Genomic DNA, 14,403 nt, shown 5'->3' on the forward strand with positions numbered 1-14,403 from the left:
CCAGAATAAATGAAAACAAAGGAAAATTACCCTGTTTACCTTTAGATTGAGCAGAAATATACGCTTCCCACACAGTGTACGTGCTTTTTTTACATATGGCCTTTTTGACGTATGTGGCTGTGGCTTGATGCTGTACGCTTAACACCTCAATTGTTAGATAATTCGAGGTTGCACTTAGAGATTCCATGGGCTAAACATCACGCCTTTGTTTCTCCATGTGTACGTCATTTTGTTTTCACTACACATAATCATGGTAACTGCTGGCACTTACCTGGGAGTCATGTTTGTATATATTGTATCCTGAACACATCTGCATTTCATTTTTTGTATTCTAAAATGCGTGTCATTGATAATCATTAATAAGCGCAAGGATAATGATTTATGATGCGCATGGCATGGTCTAGTCAGTGCAGATAGTGCGCCCTCTTCTCTTGACAGGGTGCCTTTAAAGCTGTGTGTGCGTTGTTCATGCATTAAAGCCGAAAACGTTCAGTAAATAAGTCTTCCTAAAAGTACGTCGTCTCTTTCCTGCGTGTATATATATATATATATATATATATATATATATTTCATTGCGAAGTTCATGCGTTCGCAACCCATTCATATACTGAAAGGCGGCTAAGCTATCACATTGTACCCGTGTAAGCACCAAAATAGACCAAAGAACAAAGGCGCATTGCGAATTGCAGAAAGAGCCTACGTAAGGAAAACTGCGTCATGCTTCTAGCCGTTATGACGTAGTGTATGTGTTTCTTTTTCTGATCTGGCCACATGCAAACCCGCTAGCGTCTATGTCTATTGAACAAATCATAAAAGGCAATGGACAAGTGTGTCAAACTTATGCCAGAACAATTTAAAAAGCAGACTCGGGCATGTAAAATGAATCTCTTCCCAGTTTTTATATAATGTACAAAGGTTTCTGCAACAGAACAGCCCGTCAAGAAAAAGAAAGATCCACAGTATTAGATGTGTGTGTGTGCGTTTTTTTTAGTTTTAACTCGAAAAGGCAGCTCGTGCATTCACTTTCGTGTGCCTAATATTGTAGGCCGCGTTCCTCTCGACTTCAGTTTACCGACACTGCAGGTAAGAACCGTAACTAAAAGTAACACGATCTATTCCAGATAGCAAAAAGGAAAACATCGATTTATTCCTATTTATGTAACTATACACATTGTCACGGATGATTATATTGCTTTATTGCATGCGTATATTGTCACGTGGTAGTGACTGTGAAGAAAGCAGCCAAACTGAGAAAGACGAAACTAGCGTTTTATTGGGCGAAGTTGTGCCCTCAAAAACTGGCTACACTCAAAGACCGGTGACAGCGGTGAACACAGTCGGCGATCGTCGGAAGTCTGATCAACGGGTCAAGCGCGTCGGCTTTTATACATCAATCGGCTAATGTTCCAGACTAATCGCTGGGACCCGCACGCCTTCCACAAAGTTCTACATTATTCGCGCCACGCACACATGCAGTCAGATTACACAAGGTTTGGTCACAGATAGTGGATGGAACCATCGATAACATTCCAGAAATTTCCCACACATGCAAGCGCGTCCTGCGCTGTGCGATAACATTTGTTAGGCGGTGAAACGTGTCGGCCGATGAAGACAAGTACACGTGTCAATATTATACAATATTTAGGAGCTGTGAAATGTTTTGTCGTATTTCTCCCACCGGAAGCCGAGCAGAAGTCTTATAAAAACCACAGGTAATCAAATGCTTGTAGTGGTCATTCTTAATAATATCTTTACCTTCCAGAACAGCTTTTCGCATGCTTGTAAAGAAGGAATGTAAAGTACCATTTCGTAGAATATGGCAAGACTGGTACGTATGATATAGAATATTGAAGCGTTTTTAAATGACTAAGCGGTCCACGTAAGTTCTAGGTATATATAAAACGTAATACATCCATATTTCAAATTGAGTACATATGTTTCTAAAGATATGAGATCAGGCCAATGAGACTGTGCTTGCTGCCTGCAAATTTTCACAGCCACCTGGAATCTTTCAGGACGTCTCGTTATTACTGCGATAATGCTTATAAAGATGCTCGTAACATTTAATCGCTCTTAGCGCCAAGAACGTCATGCTCTCATTATGTCAGCACGTATGCGCGGTCTTCATGTTGACTGTGAGGAGGTCTCTGGAGACGTGGAATATTGATGCCAACTGGATGCGCCGTCACGATCAGTCACCTCTGCTGTGGCCAGGGCAAGGTTCGATGGCGTGAGCGTTTGTGAGCGGTTATTGTGAGCCGCTATGCGCGTACCGTTATCTGGCACAGAACAGCATAGGCGAAACAGTAATTGCGAAGCTAAATCTATCAACTGCTTTCTTCGAGCGGTCACAAGTTGCGTGTAGCCCATGCGCAATGCCTTCAACACGGCTGCCGACGCTTTCCATCATGCCACGTTTCTAAGGCCCTTTATCGAAACGCTAGGACATGATCTCACTTTCAATGCTTTAGGTTCCGGCGATGCTGCGAATTCGTTTGCTCGATTGTACCTCATTTGAAGTTGCGCTAAAATTTGCCGAACGCCAACCCTACTTCTCCCATTCCCACAGAAGAAAATTGATTACGCGAAAATACCGCTAATGTGAACCTCAACTGAAAAAATAATTGTAACCATAATTACTCCTATAGTTCTTTTCAATGATAGCTCTTAGCAATCTCGCTTCAGAACAGGGAACCTTAAGTCTAGATAGTTTTCTTTTATGAAGCCATGTTGGGCAATGCGAAGAACAACTGCATACGTCAAAGTAGCCGATTGCTTACTATGTAAAATATTCAAATAGTTCGAACTGTTAAAGAAAACCAGTCAATCAGTTATCCCTGGATACCTGAATTTGAAGCTGTGAATGCGTGTTCTTCAGGGTTTGAATTCCGAATGTTTAGAAAATATCGCGCGGGCTTTGTTTCTAGTATCTTTCAACCTACCATGTACATGGTACCTTGAATGCACGGTATCTTTTCGGTGCCAAAGTGTAAAATGGTCCATGGGGCGAAAAGGCCGGTTTCTGTCATCTGTGGCATCTAAAGGGCACATAAACTCCCACCGCAATTGGCTGCCACGTCACGTCACGAACCTGTACCTCGATGGAGCAGTGCGATAACGCGGCAGGTGTTGCGTGAGAGGAGAGGACGTCGCCGGCAACGCATGTCAGCCTCGCTCTCGCTCTCGCCACGAGAGCTCCTCAGACAGAGCAGTCGACGGCTCCTAGATAGCGGGTCGGTGCACTCCGCTTTCTGACATCGCGCTACTTGGACCAAAATTTTCAATGTTAAGCCCGGCATTACGAAAGCGGCCACGTCAAAATCACCGCGGCCTACTCGGCAGGATCTCCATTAGGTTCTACGCCAGTCGGGCAAAGTAGCATGGCAACATGGATTGAAATGCACGGGCGTTGTGCTATCAAGGGGCGTTGGTAGAGCGGGCGAAAGGGAACATCTACTGTCGCCTTAGCGCGCCAGGTGTACTGTGAGGAGGGAAGGCATCCAGGCGACGCGTCGCCCAAAGGGGAACGCCGCGTCGGTGGCTTGTGGCGTTTGTACCGCAGGCTTATGATTCTTGTTGGTTCGAGCAGCACATCTATGGTACATTACTCCAGGCGCAAAACTCGAAGGACCGCTAGGGGTCGTTCAATAGCACAATATTTTTTTCCCAATCATAAGTCATACGAACTGCCTAGATTTTCTGGGACTTTTATACAAGTATGCACGTGTATAAAAAATAGGTGGACGTGTACATACGTATATACGTGCGTATATAATACGTGTAATACGTGTATGTAGGCGTATTATAGGCAAGCGGCTACGAGCTGGACCCTTATAGGGCCCATGCCAAGACAAGTAGCAAATTTTGGTTATAGACGGTAAGTTGTTACAAGAGCATTCTACCGCAGGATTTTTTCAGATACGTTCTTCAATAGCCGAGATAGGAATGATTTAGTGTAGCAAACCTATGATTTCAGGAAACGATCTTCACCGCCAAGAAGGACACTTGCGCCACTTGCCCCTTCTAACCTCCGCAAGCAAATTTCCTTCCTTGCGTTCGCCCATACTGGTACTGGAGGATCGCATGACGTATATGTCACGGGGCCCGGCTTATTTCACAGCGAAGCTGTATATGCCTAGGCTAAACGCTCGTGGTTGGACCACAGAAGCCCTCCTGCGGGGTTATGAGCCATTGCATTCGTCTTACGTGACGGACTGATAAGTTTCTCGTTCGGCAGGCATAGAAATGCATACGCATTTAAAGCATATACTTTTACCGACGTATTATTGCAGGAAAGGAACACTAAGGGAAACGGGATTAAGACAATATTGTGATGACATAATTAAAGAAATACTTTTGCAGCGAAGCTGTAGACGCCTAGGTAAAACGCTCCTGGTCTGACCACAGAAACTCTCCAGTGGCACGTGCGGCTACGCACCTTTAGTGACGTCGTTTCTCTCTCGCGGCAGAGCGCACGCGCAGAAGCCTCTCTCCAAGTTCGCATTAGGACGGCCACGCGACGTCCGTTCTCCCGAGGAGCGGCTGGCCTATGACAACAGCGCCGAGACCAGGAGCCGGATAAACATCGTCGACGGCACGCCAATGCAATGGCAGAAGACCGGGCCAGCGATGTGGAGCGCAAGCGGCAATGTCCGGCGGCTCGTGTGGCTGAGCTCATTCGCGAAGCGGCGCTAAAACGGCAACGTTACGCTGCCGACGCTAGGGCAGAGCGAGATCGCCTGAACGGAAGATCTGGGGATCAATAATGTGGCCCTCTCTTTACACGAAATGTGCGGCCCCGGTGTGCCCCTCGGTAACTGCCGTGCATAACCGAGTCATAAATACCATGACACACGCATTACGAAACACAAATGTATAACACTATTCAGAAAGTATTTGATGAAGCGCTCATTGCACCCCTCCGTGATGGTGTTTATGCAAAGCCCATGGTGTGACATTTAAAATAAACGCTATGATAAACCCGACCCAAACATGTGCGTAACCTCATTAAGAAACAGACAGACGTAAACAATATTTGCAAAAGAGTTTAATGACAAGTCAAAAAAACACTGATAAACACCGGGTCCGCACATTTCAGCTTCGCTGATTTACCATCCTTAAGGTGCGCATGGATGGCATTTCTATCCTAGATTTTTTTCCTGAGCCTTTTTCTGTTGATGTTCGCGCGCGCGAGCTGTTGCATTTTTGTCGTTTCGCGCCGCGCACGATTTTTCCCGCCGTGCACCAAAAGACCCGATTTGCGGTTAAGTGAGTGCTACACGAGCACTTAGGCAGACGCAAGCGGATCAGAGCATGTCTGCGTGCTGGAACAGGGTAGAAAATGACGTTGCTTCTCCCTCAGCGCGCCCGTCTGCATGACGTGGGAACAGCCATACGAAATGGAAGTGCATCTGCATTGCTCCAATGCGAAGCAAAACAATAACATGTAGACATTCTCTTTTTCCGTTTTATTATTTCAGTCGACTTCGTGTTTTGAAGCAAGAGATTACACAAATAAAACGTGTTGCTTCGAATAATTCTTGAAGCGTCACTGGTCACTATGTGCGACGTCACAACAAATACAAGTACGTAGGCGCGCTTGCTCATGTACGTCATCATCCTGTCTTGGAGCGCGGCGCCCGCGAGGAGAATGGGAAACGGCGTTTCGTTTGAATTTTCCGCTCTTTCCGCGGCACGTAGCCATGTAATTCCTAGCAGACAAGATCGTGACACGCATTGTATGCACTGCGCTTGTCAGCTAAAAATGAGCAGCCTTGGTCGGGACACCTTTAGGCGACTTTGCATGTGTGCGCAATCATTCCTAAGGCCGATAGAGCAGCGATCACATGATGAAATCATTTTGTATAGTATTTCCTTGGCGCATGTTACCCGCAGGGACGGGCGTGCTTCTTGTGACACGGTGTTGCCGTTTTGCTGTCTTCATTGACAATACTGCAAAGCCTCGATAGGTGAGTGGGAGCGCTGAGCAGAACCTCTCTCTACAGCCTTTCTGAATGTGTGGAAATGCTTATGAAGTTACGGAACCAGAGTGATACATTGGTTAGTCACTTGACGCTGCTGTTTCCTTGTACCTCTGTTTTCTTGTGTGGAAGTGAAAGCAACGATTCAGCGAACTCACTAAAAGCTCCGCCCGGAAACCTCCCTCTCCTGTTTTTACAGTTGAAAGTTGAAGGTAACTTCTGCTTTGTAAAGGAAGAGCCTTCAAAGTGCCACATTCAGAGCTTTTACTGACCTTTTTTTCCAAGGTTTGAATGGACAGGCGTAAACGATAAAAGGCTTTTTTGCAACTGGGAAGAAAAGCGCCAACGAAGCTTGGTGTCAGATATAGGTTATTTGATGGCTAAAATTTTTCAGTTTAAGATTTTCAGGTATTTCTGATAGCAGTTTTAGTCCTACTAGCGGCGCGCAAAAAATATTAAAGCTAGGCAACGAAGTAATGCACGTCATTTTGGTGAGTCCTCAAAAACAACTCAATAATCTGAACAGCAATAACCCACGGTCACTGGCAAGCCAGCAAGTAAATGTTTCAGGTTTCTGCTCTATCTTGCGAAATAAATGTAGTTGAGTACCGATGGAAGAAGGGCCGATCCTTTGTATGTACTTTTGCACTTGATGCACACGTACTCTAGTACGAAATAAATTTTATATGCGTGTAAAAAGAAAACATCGTGAAGACGTGTTTCACGTTGACCACGTCTCGCGGATATAAACAAGGCCTTACAGCCCATGAGACACGCCGTGGCCTAGGCCGACAGCTAGATGACCGTCGAGAGTAGAAACCAAGAAATAACATTTTTTATTCTCCCGAGTACGCGCCCCGAGATGTCTGAGAACTGTTGGAATTTCACTGACATATGTTTGGATATAGATATCCTGGTTTGTCAACCCTTCAGACTACAAGGTGGTGAATACTATAAATACTAGGTAGTGGTTACTTTGAGCACCCTACATGCAGGCATTTGGAAACACTTCAGGCTTCTTAATCCGGCAATGGTCTTCGAAGCAATAACACAAAGACTTCAATTGAAAGTCACTAAACAGTGTCCCACCCAATTCAAAAGCGCTCTTTACTCGCCCCAATTCCGTGTTCGTTGATCAGCTTGTTCAATGAGAGTCTTGGTTCTGTCCAACCTTCAAGAGCAACCGCAATCTCGACAATGCCGAGGGAAATTGGAACTTTCAGTTCCTTTCGAAGAATGGCAGTGTTGCCATACGCATTTACCGGTCTGTCCGGTGTACCTTGCGCTACATATTGTGCCAGTGTCGCACACAACAGCACTCTTCCAGGTCATATCCATTAGTAGTTTTCCTTCGCCTTTTTTCTAGCCATGAATCTGCCCTAACTTGCCCGGTTCGCCATCTTGCTGGTTTGAATTGATTTCCAGAGTTTTACGCGCCAAAACGATTTGATTATGAAGCACGCCGTAGCGGGGGTATTCGGGTTAATCTTGACCATCAGAGGATCTTTAACGTGCCTCCGTTGCACGGGACACGGGCGTTTCTGCATTTAGCCCCCGTGAAAATGGGGCTGCTACGGCCTGGATTTGATCCCGCGGCCTCATGTGTAGTTGCGCAACGCCACAGCCGCTAAGCCACCGCGGCGGCTATTTTGCTGATGTATTGCAGCGTATTTCGCATAGAAGTACCTGTGTCGCCTATAGTTACAAAGCATGCGCAAGTATTTAGAAAGTTATATGACTTAAAAACCATTGTCGCTGATAACTGTCCGAGTACTCATTTTCTTTTTTTCGCAGCCACTGCAAACCACCGAAAAGACCTAAATATGATATTTCGTTCAGTCCTGCTGGTAATATTTACAGCACATTTCATAGCGGAAACATCTGGAAAGAGTCGTATCTGGCCAATGACCATTGTAAACAGTATGTACCGTTTTCTTTATACTCTTTACACTCACAAAATGTTTTTTTGAATGATATAGTAGCACTTGATGCGATATCTGCAGCTAGAGTAGTGGTCCGCAACACACAACGCTTCTGGAACAACTTGTTCCCAGGAGGTTACCGACTGTTTCCAAGTAGTGAACTTCCAGGCAGACATGAGCTACAGGACAGTAACATCCATTGCGTGCTCTAAGTACAGCACTGCGTGATTTGTTTCACTTTCCATAGAACAAGCTGAGGAGCAGCAGACTTATGCGGTCTTGCAAAATTACCACTTCAATGTGCGGCGAACAGGCTTTTCAATAAAGGTGGTTATTCGTCCAGCGGCCACTTTGCATATGAGGGTTCTAACTGCAGGGAAGCGCTCCTCTTGCTGTGTAACTGTTCTCACTGCCCGGGAAAATAATAGCTGTTAGGACTGGAACATGCGCAAAGCAATGCACAACCACTTAGGATACTTCTGTTACTATATTGTTGTGTGGATAATATTTGTACTACCCCAATATAACAAATATTGTTCGGTTCTTCGTACTTTGAACCACAAACATGACAATCAACCTCTCAAATTACAATAAATGATGGCGGACTTGCAGACATCCCATCTCCCTGCCAACATTGAGAGATATACCGTAGTTCTATTACTGACTTCAACCAAACGGGCTCTCGCACACCTACGAGCTACTACATATCATATGATCGCTAATAAAGACAAAGACCGCAGAAAAAACCACAAGACGACGACATGGGCGTTCATCGTTTTGTGTTCTTTTCCCATGTCTTCTTTATTGGCGGTCAGTATGACAAGTAGTATACACCAGCGAGGCCGAACTCAACTTCAACGATATAGGTTGCCGTGTACTATTAGTAATATATTTGCCGCTTTTGAACTGTAGCTTGTATTTACATTGAGCCTGCACAACCCATTTCGTGAGAATTGCTGCAGAAAAGATCAAATGATTCCGTTATGTTTTTGTCTGCAACATTTGTCATTGTAACGACCGCACTGATGAAGCCTCCACCGACGATATTTTAGTTCTCTGGCTTGTAACAAACTATCTTCTCGCAAAGATGACGTGTTTAGTGAGTCAGTATCCTACTGATCACCACGGGCCTTCAGTGGGCATAGTCATCAATATTCTAAAACAGCTTACGCACCGAATTGAGGGCACGGAAGAGACAGTAGAAATTACCGAAAGACAGGCGGAATGATTAGACGGAGCAGGTACTTACATCAACACTGTCGCGAACTTTGTCGCGTGTCACTTATCTCCGGGGCGTGCGGATGTTAGGAGAGATGGAGTCGGGAGACGCAGATCAGCACAGCAAACCGATTTTCATTAAGCCAAACTGAAAGTAAAACTCATGCAAACCAAAACACAATGAAGTACTAGCACTTAGGCTACCGACTTAATAGTCACTGAACACGTCCCAATTGCCTGCTACATCAGTCCTTAGCGCCTCCTACGCGAAAGTACGGCAACCCCAGCCTATGGCTGCACACTTACAGAAAGGATCGTTCTTACAGACTTTTCACGTCATAGGTAACCTCCGAGTTCGGTGCGTGTAAGATCTTCGTGATCGCCGACGCCGTAGAAATTGCTGCCTTGATGTGGGTCAGTCGGTCTTTTGATGCCGTGTCCCGAATTCCTTCGCTGACGTGTCACTCCGGCCTCACTGGCTAGGCCTAACGCCGGGTTCCGCCGCTGCTGCTTCGAGTGCCGACGAGACGCCTCGGAGTAGTCCCCTGGGCATCTGGAGTGCCCGGCACTACCGTCAGAGGCTGCATCAGGTCCAAGGAGCCTCGCTCGAACGTCGCCGAGTTCGACAGCCACACCCTGGATCGCTGGCGTCACGGGCTTGACCGAAGCTCCGTGGCTCCCGTCGCCAGTACGATGCTGACGCTCGAACCTTCTTGGCCCAGAGCGACGTCGATAATCCCAGCTCAGCGCCGCTTATCTCCCAATCATAGCTCGAGTCACGCGCCTCGAGGGCTCGCGCCGTTCGGACCGATCCGTGCACATAGTCCTATTCCTGTCTTTTTGCGCCACATTCCTCTTACAGATGACAATCACGATAGCCACTGAGAAAGCTTCTAAGCAATAATTTCTTAAAAATACAATGTTTGCCGATCCACATTGCGTAAAGTCGGATTTTCGCTCAGGAACTGTCTCTCCCTGATGGCTCTCCTGTCATCACCCTGTTTACATGTCTTCAGTGCTGCGAAAAGTATTTTAGCAGTAAACCAAAGAAATCATGTTTGGCTGCTTCAGAGCTTTAATGCTTGGCTTGTAATCCACTGTCGATAGCCTGGTTTTGCATGCGGGAACTTAGCGCTTGCATGGAAACAAAACGATAATGTGAGAACATCACTTACGCCGCGTATATGAGCCGCACAGAAAGGTGTCCTTCACACAATCGGTTATTACCCGTCTCCCTAAAATCGTGACGCAGAAATCTAGGAAATGCAATTTCAGGAGTGGAGCTTGTAAGCGATGATGATGGTGCGTCGAAGCAGCGTGGCACTTACCCGTTCATGTTAATTTGCCGTTCCCTATTTACTTCATCAATAAAAACGAATATAGCCGACCGTATCCAGGCTGGTGAAGATAAAATTTGTCTTTTTTTTCTACTGGGACTACGATATTAAAACATGCTGCTTCTTTGCAGACACATGTAAATTTGGCAAATATTCTATACCACACAAGGTATGCCTTGACTTATCCACGCCTTGTTTAAGTTTGTGCTGCCGAGCAAGAAAATCTATGCTTCAAGTTATTGGGTAAGTTCACATACGGAACTATTCTTTTTTTCGTTTTTTCCCCAACTGGTGCCTGCAAAGGGTATGCGTCCAGCAACCGAAAAAGATAACTGTGAGCAATGATACTCCAATTTCTGAAGTGCGCACTGGGAGTGTGATATCATTGCGATTAGATAAAGCAACGTATTTTTACGAGCACGTAGAAGCGGGACATCGTGGTAGTTGGCGGTGCAGTGCTATTCTGGTCCTCTTTTTTTTTGGCCCTGTTTCTGTTCTATTCTTCTCACTCATCACGGACAATTTATTAGTCTTTGAAGGTGTGACCTCATTAAGCTTGCAAGTTAATTAGTCTCCGAATTTGTGCGGTAAGAACCCAAAAGGCAAGTGCTGATTTACATGTTAAACGTAAGGTATCTAGGTGGGTTCAAAGAGAACTTTGTTACACGAAAGCTGCGCTAACATATAGAGTAAACTCTGTTTCTTAAGCAGCCCTGCACGGCCGCCAGTCCATAACTCAAGTAACGGCACATGCATAAAAGCTGTAGGTTTAAATGAGGAATGTAGACTGCTTTACGTTATTATATTGAAGTAAAAATCATGAATTTCGCATTGTTGCACATCATCATCTTTATAAATCTGGAGATAAGCAGTGTTTGTCGAACTACAGGCCAATTTCATTGACGTCAAAGTCATGCAAAATGCTGGAACACATCATTCATAAGCACATCACGCTCTTTCTGGAATCAAATAATTTACTGTCCAACATGCAACATGGGTTTAGGCGCGGTTTTAGCACGTTAACGCAGCTAGTTGAGTTCACGCATGACATTTCATTTAACCTTGATGTGTGCAACGAGGTTGATGCCATTTTTATAGATTTCTCGAAGGCATATGCCACCGTTTTACATTCTAAACTTATTGCTAAACTTAATGCTGTACTGAATAATCCTCATTTGGTTAACTGGATTTTAAGCTTTCTCTCATTTCGCTCCCAGTTCGTCTCTTACAGTTCGACTGACTCTGCTACTGTTGATGTGACATTAGGTGTGCCCCAAGGCTCCGTCCTTGGGCCGCTTCTTTCTTTATTGTATATAAACGACTTGCCACTTCACTGCTCTTCTAACATCCGTCTCTATGCTGATGACTGCGTTCGATATGAAGTGATTAACTCTTCTAATGATCATTATGGCCTTCAAGAATCGTTTTCTAGGTTTTGAGATTGGTTTAACACTTGGCAAATGAACATTAGTTTCCATAAAACCGTTCTGATGTCTTTCTGCAACAAATCTTCCGCCTCCCTTTTCAGTTACTCGTTCAATGACCGTGCTGTAGATAAGGTTTCTGAGTGTAAGTATCTTGGTGTCATTTTTACGCGTAACATGTCATGGTCCAAACACATTGATTACATATGCAGTAAAGCACTAAAAAAATTTGGTTACTTGAGGCGAACGCTAACCCGATCTCCTAAAGACACAAAGCTACTAATGTATAAATCTCTAATCTGCCCTGTTCTTGATTATGCATCTGTAGTTTGGAGCCCGCATACGCAGTTAAAGATTAATAGACTAGAAACAATGCAGAAAAAATCTGTGCGATTTACGTGTCATCGTTACGATCGCAACTTTTCGCCCTCTTCAACACTTTCTTACTTGAACCAAAACAGGCTCTCTTCTCGTCGCCGTGTCGAATCATTAAAATTCTTGCATTGCATTGTCAATTCTTCGGTTAGGCTCTCAAATGATAATTACATTAACTTCGCGCCGGGATCATCAACGAGAAGACATCATGACCTGAACTTGATATCCTACTATGCGCGTACTAACGTGTTCAAATTCAGCTTTTTCCTCGCTCAATCGAAGACTGGAATTCATTACCTGGGTCCATTCGCTCATGCTCATCCCAAATTTTTGCAACCGCCATCCTAGAGGCATAGTCAAACTCACCCATGCCCGGCAGCATTTGTATAACTTCTTGTGTATTTTCCTTTCATTGGTGCTCTTTTGTGAAAGTGTTCACTTGTGTTTACCGCTGTATATTGCATTGCATTTGCTGTACCTTTTCTGAACCCACTCCTGCTATAGCGCAAATTGCGCTGCAGTATGTGTAAATAAATAAATAAGTTCAGAAAAAATTCACAAAAGGTTTCTGAAGAGGGACCTACCTTCTGGATAATTTTATCAGCTTCAGTTTCCTGTTTAGTGAGATCATGCTTCTCTTTATCCAACTCTGTAATGTCCTGAAATTTACGAAAGCTCCGCCACGGGAGCCAGTGGGTTACCAGACGCAGTAAATCAACAGTTTCTATGGCAGAAGCATGCTCAGCCAAATGCTTGTACAGGTATTTCGACATGGCGAAGGTAAGAAATGGGCTAAGTCTATCGCAGACCAGAAACAGAGTTTGAGATTCTGCACCTCACAGCAGCTTAGTGAAGTAGTCGCATTTTTACACAATTTTAGTTCTACTACAAAGTACGAACTAGCCCTGTGCACTGAGGCTCAAAGCGAAATGCGCACAGTATACCGACAAGCAGCTTACTTCAGATAACTGCCATATATATATATATATATATATATATATATATATATATATATATATATATATATATATATATATATATATATATATATATATATATATATATATATATATATATATAATAAGAAACCAACAAACACTGACATCAAGGACAACATAGGGGAAATTACTTGTGCCGCATAAATGAAATAAAGAAACGATAAATTACTGGAAATTAAACTGGATGAAAAAACAACTTGCCGCAGGTGGGAAACGAACTCACAACCTTCGCATTTCGCCTGCGATGCGAAGGTTGTGGTTGCGATGCGAAGGTTTTCATCCACCTTAATTTCCATTAATTTATCGCTTCTTTATTTCATTTATTAAGCACAAGTAATTTCCCCCATGTTGTCCTTGGTGTCAGTGTTTGTTGGCTTCTTATGATATGACTAATAAAAATCGGGCTCCTCGGTTAACCCCCTTTCTTCGCGTTGCCATACATATATATATATATATATATATATATATATATATATATATATATATATATATGCAAGTGACAGCGCAGCGGCTGATATTGTCTTCATCCGTTGCGCAGGAGTTGTACAGGCGGACACAGTAGAGCTCGCAGTATAGCCTCTACGCCTTTACTTTACCAGCCGGCCAGCAAAACTCTATTTCATCGTATGCACACATACCTTAGGTAACACAGACCGTATACACGAAAAACAGGTGTCATTTCTTACAAGCTTGGTGCGTTTCACTCAGAAGAATGTGCCGGCACGAAATGAATGCACGCGCACAAAATGTGTCCACACGAAATTACGAAGCGCTTTTTTTCTAAGGTGGCGGGTACATACAGCACACGTGCTTATTATTAAATGTTAGTTTCACATTACGAAATCGTAACTTGTTTACCTTAGGCAGCTAACAGTTAAACTACAATGCCAGACGATTGTCGTTAGATGTATTGCTACATTTATAACCTCAAAGACCCCAGTATTTAATTCACACTTTTCCAAAAACCTTAACTAACGACCGACGTAGGGATACACTCTGAGAGCCAAAGCGCCTAGGTCACAATGAATATAACTTTTGACGCCATACCGGAAAATATTTCACAACATAGGGAGTACCTTGAACCATATGCGCATTCCACAAATTTGAACCTAAACGCCTTTGGTCCCTTGGAAATAAAGAAGAATTTA

General features: G+C 44.2%; 1 long non-coding RNA gene across 1 annotated transcript in view; it reads left to right on the forward strand.

Moving 5' to 3' along the window:
• The first annotated feature begins 980 nt into the window (after nt 1-980).
• The window catches only part of LOC142590385 (uncharacterized), a 29,860-nt gene continuing 16,437 nt past the window's right edge, over nt 981-14,403 (forward strand). Inside the window, exons 1-3 of the long non-coding RNA XR_012830091.1 lie at nt 981-1,083; nt 7,776-7,901; nt 10,590-10,701. This is a non-coding gene — a long non-coding RNA (uncharacterized LOC142590385). The remainder of the gene's footprint in view (nt 1,084-7,775; nt 7,902-10,589; nt 10,702-14,403) is intronic.

This window comes from Dermacentor variabilis, chromosome 8 (genome assembly GCF_050947875.1).
Source record: "Dermacentor variabilis isolate Ectoservices chromosome 8, ASM5094787v1, whole genome shotgun sequence".
In the NCBI taxonomy this organism is placed as follows: Eukaryota; Metazoa; Arthropoda; class Arachnida; order Ixodida; family Ixodidae; genus Dermacentor; species Dermacentor variabilis.